This window comes from Pteronotus mesoamericanus, unplaced genomic scaffold (assembly GCF_021234165.1).
Source record: "Pteronotus mesoamericanus isolate MK-2021 breed Mesoamerican mustached bat unplaced genomic scaffold, CSHL_Meso_final contig_73, whole genome shotgun sequence".
NCBI classification, from domain to species: domain Eukaryota; kingdom Metazoa; phylum Chordata; class Mammalia; order Chiroptera; family Mormoopidae; genus Pteronotus; species Pteronotus mesoamericanus.
The window spans coordinates 6,896,087-6,910,346 of NW_026555245.1; positions in this window are offsets into that span (position 1 = coordinate 6,896,087).

Consider the following 14,260-nt stretch of genomic DNA (forward strand, 5'->3'; position numbering starts at 1 on the left):
AATGGAATACTATCTGGCTGTAAAAAAGACAATTTTACCTTTTGCAACAGTGTGGATGGACTTGGAGAGCATTATGCTTAGTGAAATAAGCCAGTAAGAGAAAGGCAAATATCATATGATTTTACTCATATGTGGAATCTAATGAACAAACTGAACTAACATGGAAAACTGGACAGACTCATGGATGGAGAGCAGGATGACAGAAAGTAGGGGAAGGGAGGTTAGGGGATGGAGGGATTAAGCAAAAAGGGAAAAGGACTCATGGACGTGGACAACAGTGTGGTGACTGTTGGGCGGAGGTATAAGGGGACTAAATGATAATGGAAAAAATGCAATGAAGATTAAATTTTAAAAAACACATGTTCAGGCTTTTTAATATTGTTAAGATAGCAACATTCCCCAGACTGATTTACTGATTCTACACAATTCCTATCAGAAACCCAGCCAGTGTTTTGCAGAAACTGGCAAGCTGATTTTAAAATTTATCCAGAATTCCAAGAGACATATAATTGTCAATACAGCCTTGAAAAAGAAGAATTTTGGAGGACTCACACTTCATGATTTTAAAATTTACTATAATGAAAACGTAGCCATGGCATTATGGTGCCAGCATTAGGATATACACATACATCAGTGCAATAGAATTAATAGTTCAAAATATACTCATGTGTTTGTGGTCAACTGATTATTGGCAAGGGTGCCAAGGCCACCCAATGGGGGAAAGAACAGTCTTTTCAACAAATGGTGCTAGGATGACTGGATAGCCATGGGTTAAAGAATAAAATTATACCATTGCTTCATACTATATATCAAAATTAAGTTAAATGGATCAAAGATCTAAGTGTAAGAGATAACACTATAGAACTCTTAGAAGAAAACAGGGGTACACATTCATGCCTTTGGATTTGTCTATAGATTCTTAGACATGATGCCAAAATCACAAGCAACAAAATGAAAAATAAATATGGAAATATAATTAAAAATAAATATTGTTAGATTGGATTTAATAACAAATTCAAGTGTATGCTCCTTATAAGAGATTCACCTTAAATACAAGTATGGGTAAAATTTGAGAGCAAAGAAATATTAAAAATATACACTGAGCATACACTAAGCAAAAAGAGTCAATAAAGTTATATTACTATTGGTCAAAGTAAGCTTTCAGGGAAGAGATAATGATAAAGACAAAACTAGGCATTTTATAATATTGACTAAATTAGTCAGAAAGAATTAATAAGCTTAAATTTATATGCATGTAATATCATAGCCTTAAAATATACAAAGCAAAATCTGAGGAGTAGAGAAATAGATAAATCCACACTTATAGCAGGAGATTTTTAACACATCTTTCTCAATAACAGAACCAGCAGACAGAATAAGTAATTCAAGACAGAAGATTCGAAATAAAGGATACTAGCAAACTTTGTCTTATATAGTACATGAGCCAAGAATATTTAATTATAGTTTATCAGCCAAGCTAAGAAGTGCCACTGAGAATCAGAATTTTCCCTAATTGTGAGATTTCCCTGTTTATGGAATTTCTTTATCAAAGACACTAGATTTACAAACAGCTACCTTAATGTGTTCTGCATGAGATCTGTTAAATATTGCGCAGCAGTTATCAGCGAAGGACAGTATTAGGCTCCATTTAAAGTCATTTTTAAATTCATAGTCATTAAAAATCCTTAGTTAAGTACCTTGTTCTTAATTTTTCATCGATACAACTTCACTGCAATATATTGCAGATATTATGGCAACTAAATTATATAGTGGAGGCTTCTTTTCTGAGCTGTGAGTCAAGGATGGCTTGGGCACAAGGCCTTTATAATCTGCCCAGCCTTCCTTAAGTAGTATCTCCCAAAGTAACTTCATTACTTCTAACAAAACTAGGAAACTGTAAAATGTATTTGCAATCTCTGTGTAGCCACATCAGTAGGTACCAGAGGGATAAACAGTCCCTAACAGTCATTCAGAGCTTTAAGGGAATGTGCAGCTTTTAGCAAAGTATTCATAATTGGCTCTCAGTAAAAGAATATCAAATGAATAAACCACTGCTTATTAGAAGACACTTTAAAAATGCTAGTTGAATACAGCTGTATTGGACAACATCAAGAATGCAGATACAGTATCATTGTTTACAAAGATGAGTGCGCATAGCAGAGGATTTGACTTTGGCCCATACATGAAAGTTTCGGAAGCCCAGAGAAGTGAATTACAAAACAAATGTCCCTCGTGTCTTTTTGATTGATTGATTCCTTTTTTTTTTTACTCAACAAATATTTACATTCTATGTATTATAGATCAGAGACTAATGTATTAGTGACAAAGGCTGACAAAGCTCTAGCCTCCTTTTCGTTAGCTCATATTTTAATTTGGAGGCCAGTATTTAAACAAAAAATGCCTCTCAACTTAAAACATAATTAATTATTTAATTATGAATGTAATAAGTACTATAGAGAAGTAAAGGATCCTGATTTACTCTTGTTGGTGGTAGGGACACGTTATGTGTGCCACAGAATATTTATTCATGACAATATCTTTAAGTCATGCTCTGATGATAAATTAGATAAGATAAATGGCATGGCCAGGATGAGGGAACAACTTTTGTGAAAAAGACATATTCCTTCTTTAACAACTCTAATATAAATTAGGCCAGAAGTGGCTAAAGTGAAGTGGTAGAATGGAAAGGACTGTATCCAGATCTTGCAAAGCTTTTAGGAAATGTAATCCCCAGAGAATAGTGCCTCTAAGGAAATGTGAACAAGGGAGTGGAAGAATTTATAAGAGATTATTCTAGAGAGGCACTATTGGGGAAACTGACCGTAGTGCAGGAAAAACTCCCTAATGACCTGGATTAACATGGTAAAAGTGGATAGAGAAAAATGGTTTCATTCAAGGGGTATTTAGTGTATAGAAGATAAAACAAACAAATAAATAAAACTGGTCTCTGATTGGATATGAGGGGAAAAAGGGGAAGGAGGGAGAGAAAGGAGTAGCAAGTCATGGCTAGGTCCCTAGTTTATCTAATCATGGTGTGGGGGTGCTCTTTGATATTCTAAACAACAGATGAATGACAAGGTGCAGGAGGAAGATGATGATGTTTACGGTGAACTTCCTGTGAGACTTCCAAGCTGTTACATGCACCTAAAATTCAAAGGAAACCTAGCTAGTGTTCACTACAGAGTAGAACACAATGTACATACAAAATTCTACAGACTCCACCAAAAATCTACTTGATCTAATAAGTAAATTTGGAATTTTTTACACCAATGATGAACTATCAGAAAGAGGAACTAAAAAAAAACATTTACTATGGCAACCACAACAAAATAAGTTCCTAGGAATAATTTAACGAAGGAGGTAAATGACCTGTACTCAGAAAATTATAGAACACTAAAGAAAGAAATTGAGGAAAATACAAATAAATGGAAGCCCATACCCTGTTCATGGATTGTAAGAATTAACATCATTCAAATGTCTATACTACCCCAAGCAATCTATAGGCTCAATGCAACTCCTATAAATATGCCAATGGCATACTTCACAAATCTAGGACAAATATTTCAAAATTTTACATGGATCCAAAAAAAAAAAAAGACCCCAAATAGCCTCAGCAATCTTAAGAAAGAAGAAGAAAGTAGGAGGGACTCACAATACCTGATCTCAAACTATACTACACTTGAATCAGCACAGTCTAGTACTGACATAAGAACAGACACACAGATGGGTGGGACAGAATAGAGAGCCCAGAAATAAACCCATGTCTCTACAGTTCATTAATATCTGACAAACGAGGCATGAGGAGACGATGGGGTAAAAATAACCTCTTCACTAAATGGTATTTGGTGAACTGGACTGGTACATGCTAAAAAAAAAAATTGAAATTAGACAATCAACTTACACTATACATGAAAATAAACTCAAAATGGATAAAAGACTTAAATATAAGTTGGTTTTTCCTGTAGGACACCATAAAAGTCCTAGAGGAAAACATAGGCAGTAAAATTTCAGATATTCCACATAGCAATATTTTTTGCCAATATATCTCCTAGGGCAAGGAAAATAAAGGAAAAAAAATAAGTAAATGGGGCTACGTCAAATTTAAAAACTTTTTATGCCTAAAGAAACCATCACCAAAATGAAAAAGGAACTGACCGTATGAAAGAAGATATTTGTCAATGATACATTGGACAAGGGTTTAATCTCCAAAGTACGTAAAGAACTCATATGACTCAACACCAGCAAGACAAACAATACAATTAGACAATGGGAAAAGATCTGAATAGACATTTCCCCAAAGGGGACATACAGAGGGCCAATAGATATGTGAAAAGATGCTCAACATCACTAGCTATCAGAGAGATGAAAATTGACGCTACAATGAGATATCACCTCACTCTTGTCAGAATGGCTATCATTAATAAATCAACAAACAAGTGCTGGCAAGGTTGTGGAGAAAAGGGAACCCTAATGCACTGTTGGTTGGAATGCAGACTGGTGCAGCCACTGTGGAAAACAGAATGGAATCTCCTCAAAAAATTAAAAATGAAACTCTTTCTTGACTCAGGAATCCCACTGCTGGGAACATACTCTAAGAATCCTGAAAAACCAATTAAAAAAATCTTATGCATCCCTGTGTTCATAGCAGCACTGTTTATAACAGCCAAGTACTGGAAACTGCCTAAGTGCCCATAAGTAGATAAGTGAATCAAGAAACTGTAGTACATTAACACAATGGAATACTATACAGCAGAAAAAAAGAAGGGATTACTGCTTTTTGTGACAGTGTGGATGGAACTGGAGAGTATTATGCTAAGTGAAATAAGCCAATCGGTGAAAGACAAATACCATATTATCTAACTTATAAGAGGAATCTAATGAATATAATAAACTAATGAACAAAGTAGAACCAAAGGCATGGAATCAGGGAATAGACTGACAGCTGTAAGAGGGAGGGGGAAGGTGGGGACTGATTGAAAGAAGGTGAAGGGATTGGTCTAATAACATACATGAAGGACCCATGAACATGGACAAAGATGGGAGGACTGGCTATGGAAGTGGGGTGCAGGATGGGTGAAGGGGAGTGAAGGGAATAAATGGGACATCTGTAATAGTATAAACAATAAAACATCAAAAGTGAAAAAAAATTCAAAGAAAAGATGTCAGCGAGAAATAAGAAATTCATAATCAGAAGTCATTGCCTAGGAGTGAATATAGAAATAAAGCAAGTTTAGTTTTGAACTTTAAGGAACTTTCTGATTTAAAGACCATAAAGAAACCTAGACACAGAATTAAAGGTGATATTTGTAAGAAGAAAAATCCAGGGTTTCATGTCATGTAAGACAAGGGGAGAATGTTTTGAGAATGAGGGAGTACTCAGTGCTTTTCCTTAAAATGAAGGCTTCTCATTGTATATTTGAAGGTTTGCTTAGTGTTCTCTTTGAAATGTTGTTTCCTGCCTCTGCTTGGAGTGATGGTCTAGGTACTACAGGTGATAGGAGTTAAAACCCTTGAGCACTGGTGACTTTGTATTGCTCACAGTGTACAGTGTCAAACCTATTCTAGAATAACATTTATCTCTTGAATGGTATAATTTAGAATGTCTTCATTTAATTCACTACTAATGTTGTATTAGAAGTTAATACGACTTGTCAGTGCATTATTGTATTAACATTGAAAAGAATTCTTTCTGACATTAAGTATGAGCATCTGAAAGTCTGAATGTGTTAGAAATCATGCATAAATTCAAGTATATTATTAAACAATCAGTTCCTAACATAGGAAATTCTCATTCACTCTCCCATTCAGCAAACATGTCTTAATTACCTAATATATGCCATTACTAAGTGCTGGAGATGTTTTGATAAAAATATGCTGAAACACATTTCTTGTAAACCATCACACACTTGGGGAAAATATATGTGTAGTGGGGAGGAGGGATTGTACCTGACAAATATGTCAGATCTGGATTGTGAAGTATTTTTAGTACAAAGCATGAAACAACAGTTTAAGGTAACCAAATAATTAATGAGGAAAATTTTTTGTTATAGACAATTTCTAGCTAATAAATCTAGAAGAAATAATAAAATATAACAAATTTGCTTATGGCACATGATGAATTAATAGAATTAAGCATAGACTGGTAATATAATTGAGACAACGCTTTCTTATGTATCTCTTAATGCAATTATGTGAGACAACCTATGATTTTTCTTTTGCTTAAAATGTTGAATCTAAAACAGATCAAGCCTCTAGATTTAACCACCAATTTATAGGAAAAACAGCAGATAAAGGAACATGTTAAATGATATCATGGAAATGCAATCAGCACAACTCAGACAAACAACCCATTTTCTTCCATAACAACTATAAAAACAATGAAAGAAAAAAAGAAAAAGAGGAGTGGACATCCATAGAGTGAAAGAGACTTCAAAGGCATAGAAACAATTGCAATGTATGGTACCTATTTAGATTCAAATGGCTAAATGAAAATGTATAAAATAATCAAGGAATTATGAACACTGCTATTAAGTAATTATAGTTAATTTTTAAATGTGATAATGTTTTGTAATTTTGTTAAAAATATTTCCTTTCTGTACTCTTTAGAGTTGAAAATAATACAGTTCCTGGGATTGCTTCAATATAATCAGGGATTGAAAATAAATGAAAATTAGTTAGTCATAAATTGTGAATTGTTGAAACTTGTTGATGGATATATGAGTTTCTTTTATTATTTTAATTTCTTTTCTATGAGTTTGAAATTTTCCATAATAGAAGTGAAAATTAAAAGTTCTTAATCAGGGCGGATGGAAAGGAAGGAAAAGAATAGTAACTTTTGCTGATAGAAAGCTAAATCTATTTGTGGAGCAATTGTAAAAATGTGGATAAGACATGATGAGGGATTAAACCAGGGCTTTGATGATGGAGATGGTGATGAGAAAGAGTTTGCCATGCTTTCATGTAGACTCACTTGGATGTAGGGAGTGAGAGGACTCTTAAATTCTGAATATTGAGCAATTGGATGGTGAGATTAATCAAAAAGTTTGCACAGAAGCAAATGGCCCAGGGCACAAAATGAGTTCTTTTTGCTAACATAATACATTTGAGATTCTGACAGGATCTCCAGGGAGACCTTTCCAACAAAAAGTTGTTGAAATAAGACCCAAACTGATGAGAGCCATGTGAGCTAGACAGTATTTAAATTTAAAGAGGAAATTGACCAATTTGATTTGGAGGGGTAAACTCAGCTCTGCTAGCACCTCCCCTGCACCCCTTCTTACCACCTCCACTACCAGCCCATCACCAACCTCTTCCCTCAGACCTAGCCCCACATGGAACAAAATGTTATCTATTGGAGAGTTGCTAGTTGTTTTCCTTTCCCTTTTCTTCCTGAAACTACTAGTTTGTCTGCTTTATTATGTGAAGTGATTTGGTAAGATGAGACAATTTAGGGGACAGTTTGGGAAAGATTTGAGTGAAAAAATATAGAGAAAGAAAATTTTTATTAGAAGTAACAATAAGGAGAAATGTTTTGATGAAAATGTGGGAAAGATGTAGCAACTGTTGGAAAAAGGGAAACTCTAGGGTAAGCTAGAGATGATTGAAGGGAATTTTATATTTTTATAAGATGGAACCCATAATTTCTCCATCTATCTCTTCACCCAAACAACAAACAAACAAAACCTCATTGATGCTTTGGGTTAGGTTTGTGTTTGAGTTTTTGGGGGGGTCTACGTCCTTCTGAGACAAGTATTAAGGGCAGATCAGAGTTGTGTTGGATTTCTCTTTTACATTGGAGTTCTGTACTGGGTGTTTTCAGGGGGAGTTGTTAGAGAGAGACATGCATTTGTATGCAAAAGAGTGTTTTATGCTGGATTTTTAGCCTCCCATTTATAACTACTATTTTTATTTGCTCTAACAAGGAAGACAGAGGTTCTGCCAAATTTTACACATTAAAAATTCAAAAAACCATGTGGAACAATTTTAAGATAATGAATGTAGAAGTAATATAACATTTCCATCAGGAACACAGTTATAACTTTTGAAGATTCCATGGGATCATCTGATAGAGGGTTAGTATGGATAGATAATTGTGTACTGGAGACTGAAATCACACAAAGAAATAAATGATATGACATGTACTTGGCCAATTGTGCAACAATTACGCAGTATGTTTTGTCCGCTTTGTAGATCAAAATAAAAATGAGGTGGTATTTATATAATATTTGATACAGTCAGTGTCTGATAGATACAGTTATCTTCCTAGTCACGGTCATTGTCATCTTTGTCATACATCATGAAAATCAAGTGAAGGGAAAAAAAGTAGACACAAGGAAACACCATATGGACAGGAGCAGCTTCAGCAGCCGAATCTGGCTGTGTTGAGCAAAAATGTTCCGTCACACGGGGAGGGTGCTCTGCTCCTTCCTATCTCCTGCAGTTCCAGGCTTTCCGTTATCTCCAGTGGGGCAGAGGGAACAGGAAGACCTATGTAATGTTGACAGAAATTACCTTTAAAAGGAGCAATTTATGGCAGTAAGACAAATAATCTGATATGCAAAAAGAATTGAACCATCATCCTGAAAATATATAACATAGAGACAGAGGAAGGCTCAAGGAATGGGGCATGTCCTTGAGCCTGAACAAGATATGATTAATTCTAAAGAGGCACAGCCCTCTCACTCATGGGCCATAGTTGTCTGAGATAGACTCAGGTGATGGCTAAGAAAGGGAGTGTTACTGAAATTGGCTTTGTAATTAAAATATAGGAAGATCGGTGCATTTCTACAGGGAACAAGCAGTAGGAGTATCACATTAGATTATCATAAAACAACTAACACAAATGTTGTCATCTTATTCTTAGAAAAGCACTTTCACTCATAATGCATCATTTTTTAGCACACATGATATCAAGATTGTAAGCTATGTGCAGGTGCAGATCCATGGGTGTTCTTCTGTATCTCTCCAGTGTTTTCAGTACAGGCAGAAATAAAATGGACAAAGATTTTTAAGTTAAGCAAAATGGTGACTTGACAGGAAATTAGGTTGGAATATTCTTCTAGATTTGGCTCTGTCATTAACCATCCTTTTGAAATTGAAAGATTAATTTTATTAGTAAAATGAGTATATTGGGCTTCATTTTTTCGAAGTTCTCATTCTGTAAGTTTTAGGAGGAATTAGTTTTAAGTTAGATATAAATAGGACCTAATGTACACACACATACACATACAATACAATAAAACAAAACATCAAACTTAGACTGCATGTTCCCTGTGAAAATGACCCATAATAACTTCAGGCTCTTTCTTGGATCCTCAAATGTCCATGCATATCCATCATTCCTTGTGTCAGCAAAGACAATAGTTTCAGTATGAATGAGTCTTGAATCATCTCAGATGAGAAAGTACCTTAAACCTTCAACCTGGGATTAGTGGACCTGAAGTTTAAGTCCGTTCCTTTAAGACCAAGTACGTGGTCTTGAACATGGGATAAAGGTGAGGCTTGAGAACTTCCCTTACAACAACATGTCAGGATAATTGAGAGAGGAATGCTTTTACCTAAGGTTTTTCGAATATGTGAAAAATTCTAAATAAAACCTAAAATACCTAAAAGCCTTCTTTTGTATATGACAGATGATATAGCCAGAAACTTTAAAAAATATATGACAAGGAGAAAAACATTTCAAGAGCCTCAAACAAAAAACAAAATCACCAATCTCAAGTTTCCCTCTGGTAACAGAAGGAATCTCTTCCCTTCATCAATAGTCTGGGACAAATAAAATCGTAACAGGTTGCACTCATTTTCTTGCTTTAATTTAACTTGTGTTTTTGAATGTTAAGTTTTTTAGCCATCAGGTAAGAGAAAAGAAGATAAAACAAAAAAAAATTTTATTCCTAAAAATAGGGATCATGTGCAACACATAAATATGTTTAAAATGTTTTGTTATAACATTTTTTTACATCATTGTGTCATACCAAGTGGAACAGTATCTGTTGCTCAAACTTTCTGGTTCTTTAAGACCTAAGAAAATAGAGCAGAGCAAGGCTGAATGTGAAGAAACATTTAGGAGCCATGGAAAATATCATCATAGTAGTAAGCGTCTTTTAGTGTGGCCATGAAGTCAAGTGAAAACAGTCTCTTTTAATTTTGTTATTATCCTAACTCTAATTTATTTTCTATTTGTTAATTTAGATAAAAAATAAACTTATTGTTTTTAATTCTTTATTTCTAAATGTTACTATGAACTTTCAAACTTTTGAAAATTCTCACTACTTCTCTATGGCAATCATAAAGCTATTTTTCCAGGGCAAAAGATGGCTAACTCCTTGGTGATTAAAAAACACCTCCAGGGTGTCTAGCCTGCTACCAGAGAAAGCCAAAGAGCTGTTTAGCTGCAACTCCTCAAGCACCCTCTACCAACATCCTTCTATTTTTTTTATGATCAAGTTAGTTCATCTCACCCCTTCTTCTTACCTTTGGCCCAATTTCTTTTTCATATTAGCTCTATTTCTTTTGTCCTGAATGAAAAGGAAAAAAAATGTTACTATACCTATCTTTCTTTGTGTAAGATTTTGTGTAGCATGGGGCTTTCAGGGGCGTCCAGGAGGAACAAGTTAGAGAAGCTATTTTCAACTGGTGCGCTGCAAAAAATTTTAAAACATGCAATACCTAGTTATTTAGTCAGGAGCACTGTACTCTTTTCCTTTAGATCATCAAATTTAAAAAAATGACAACAGCCAACACAGCAATAGCCGGGCGGTTTAAATACCCCAGTCTTGAACCATAGAAATACAAGTCATACAATAGAGTTGCATCTTATTTGTCATGATACATAATAAGGGTGCATTTGATTGGTTAATTCTTGGTACCAGAAGTCCTTATATACGCTTATATGCATCTGATTTTTTACAAAGTAATTTTGGAGCACAAAGGGTAGGTAATTACTTTTTTGTAAATCAATCAAATTATATCTATTATTTTCTTAGATTGGCAAAAAATATATATTTTTTGGTGTGTAACATAATTTTGGTAATTAGTTTTTGTGTGCCATGAGATGAAAAGGGTTGAAAATTCCTGAGTTAGAGAATCATCAGTATACAGTGAGAATTCATGTTCAATGCTTTATTCCTTGGGAAACTAGCTTATTAACTACATTTCTTTGTGTCATTTGAAACAGCTAATGATATTCTCTGAGATCTGAACAAGTTACTTTTTTGTATATTATAGAAAAATCTAAATTTCCTTCCTTTATTCCCAGTGGTTTGCTGATCAAGCTAGCAGAAAGTTAAGACAAGCCATGGTTGTATTTAACTCATGAAATCAAGGAGCTGCTTCTGGTGCTCAAATCCTGTTGCCATCTTGACCTATTGAAGATGTGACACACTTTCAGTGAAATTCTTTGTGTCTTTTGAGTTTATATCTTAAAGCACAAGGAGAAATTGTCCAGGCAAAATAAATCATGTTGTCCAATTTGGATGCATGGAAAATTTTGATTTAGGGCTACTTATTTGGTTATGAAGTAATATATACAAAAGCTTATGACAATACACTTTTCATTAAAAGTACCAAAATGTTCTCTCTTGTCTCTCAGCAGTAATTTATTCATTCCATATAAGCTTGTCCAATGGTGGTTCCAGTTGAGCAAGTTGGGGGCTGGATTCCAAGCCACATAATTGGAGGTAGAAGGCAAGAGGGTGGTCTGCTATATTAAGAAGCTCATCTGTAAAAATTCTATTTTGAAAGTTTCTCTAGGGATCTTTATATTTGTTGTCTCCTAACCACACCTATTTCAGGTGCATAACATGATAGCATAGCTAAGAGAGAACATTTTTAACAACCTCACTCTATTAGAAATAACTAAGAGTATTCTGTGCACATAAAAAAAAAATAACAGTGAGTAGGACCACTGTTAAAATATTTCCCAAATTCTCCAGATAAGCAGGGTCCATTTGTAATCTTACTGATCAAATTCAGGAAGTACAGTAACATTTGTCTGCAAAATATGTCTTATTCTTTATTGTGATTCTAAATTATAGGAACAGCAGCCACACCCCAGAGGATTCCAGTAAATTGTACTATTTGTGTGCAAAAAGCGGCTTAGAATGAAGGGTTAGCTTTTTCTGTCATAAAAACATTTTATGTGATTGGCAAATCAGAAAATGGTCAATCAGCAGACAGTTATAGAGATGTTTTTCATCTCTAGTAACAGCAGGATGCTAACGGGAGAGTTAAGATGAAAAGAAAAAAAATACATTGATTTGTTGACAGAGGCCTAGCAGCTGTCACAGTAAAACACGGTTCTCTTGCACTTAATCAATGTCAGTCTCCAACCCAATCGTTTTGTAGCCCAGATGAGAAGCAATCAAGAGGAACACCTTCATAAGCATGAAGCTTGCTAGATGGGGTTCAATGAAGTGTGTCTTTAAGCTTAGGCACTCAAAATGTGATACATGACCCAAAGCTAATCAGAAATGCTTAACCCTTTGAAAGGAGGCAGTGATTACTTGCCTGTTTCTTCTTCTTCTTTTTTTTTTTCTTAAACAGAAAATACATTTCCTACTCCATCCACAATTTTTAAGACACCTTGTGTCTGTTTTGATGTGCTGTTCTTTTTCTAGCTGGATAAGTTGAGGTGTGGTCATTAATCATGGTTCCATCTTAAAGTGCAGGGCACTGTATTAAATGCATCTCATTTCTCAGAAAGACAATGTGGGAACAATGACTCATTTCACTACTTATTTTTCATGGTTTCTTTCTGTGTGAATATTTATCGAATACTGCCTTTATTATTAGTGCCTCTGGCCCAAGGATAATAACTTGGGAAATCTGTGTCCCTGCAAATCAAGACCAGTTTAAAAACCTAAATTGTACTTCTTGTAAAATGAGATTTAGTTTGTGTGAGTTTCCTTTTTTGCTGACCAGTAAAGAAGTTACTCTGAACAACTGAACATCAGTGACAGTCTCACTCAAACAGAGAGGAATGTGGAGTGTGCTCTGGCTTCCCAGCTTGGAGGAGATGCCAGTGTCCCTGGGCCACCACACGCCTCTTCACATTATTGCTTCAGCAGTGCCCAGAGAAGCCAAGTCACCAGGGCTTATATTGGTGGTTCTCACAGAAGTAGGATTCATAAGTGGTGGTGGAGAAAACTGGTTGTGAGTGAGCTGTGAACTATCTGGGGAGAAAACAAAACAAGCTCCTTCTTCCTCTCCTAATGTGGATGACCACAGACAGAAAATTGTATTATATGTCCTTTGTGTCATTTTTCACTTTAGTTGTGTTCAGAAATAATCTGTGAGTTTAAGGTGACAGAGAGAAAGAGACAGAGAGAGACAGACAGACAGAGACGCAAGGGTCTTGATAGCTGGTATGGGATGAGAAAACATCTATTCAACAGAGATTAAGAAATATAAGACTCCTACATAGTAATGTATGCTTGAGATGGCCAGAAAATTTTTCAACAAAAAATAGACAAGAAATTAAAATGAACTTTTACATTTAAGACAGTTATATTCCTAAATTTTTTGCTAACAAAATTGTTTTAATTTTACAAGTCAGGGACAATCTGTTTAATAGGGAGATTATAATGATGAGAATTAGGAAGCTTCATATTGGATTTCCTACTGCTCAGGTATGCCACTAGAAATCAATGCTTTTATTAATGAGAATTCACTTATTCCCACTAATAAAAGATAAAGTAAGGCATATTAAATTTTTTTTGAAGTTCATTTGAAGAAGAAATGATTTGAATCAGATAGTGCCAAATGAGAAGTGGTTAGAAGAGCTCCAGCAATAGAAGCCAGGGTAAAGACTTTTATAAAGAAGGTGTGAAAGCAAAGTAGGGAACTATTTGATTGACTACAGTATAAGCAGTTATCTTATTTGGAAAAGTCTAGCTGGATATTTGTGATTGGTTGTCCTTAGGTTTCAATTTCTTTTTTTTTTTAATCATTTTTTTTTGTTTTCAATTAGAGTTGACATACATTATTAGTTTCAGATGTACACCCAAGTGATTAGACATCACATAACTTACTAAATGATCATTCCGACAAATCTTTCATCCATCTGACACCATACATGGTTATTACAATATTATTGCCTATACTCCCTATCCTGTACTTTACATCCCCTTGACTGTTCTGGAATAACCAATTTGTACTTCTTAATTCCTTCACCTTTCCCTCCATCTCCCTAACCCCCCTCCCATCTGGCAACCATCAAAATGTTCTCTATGAGGTTTCAATTTCTTGACCTTGAAACATT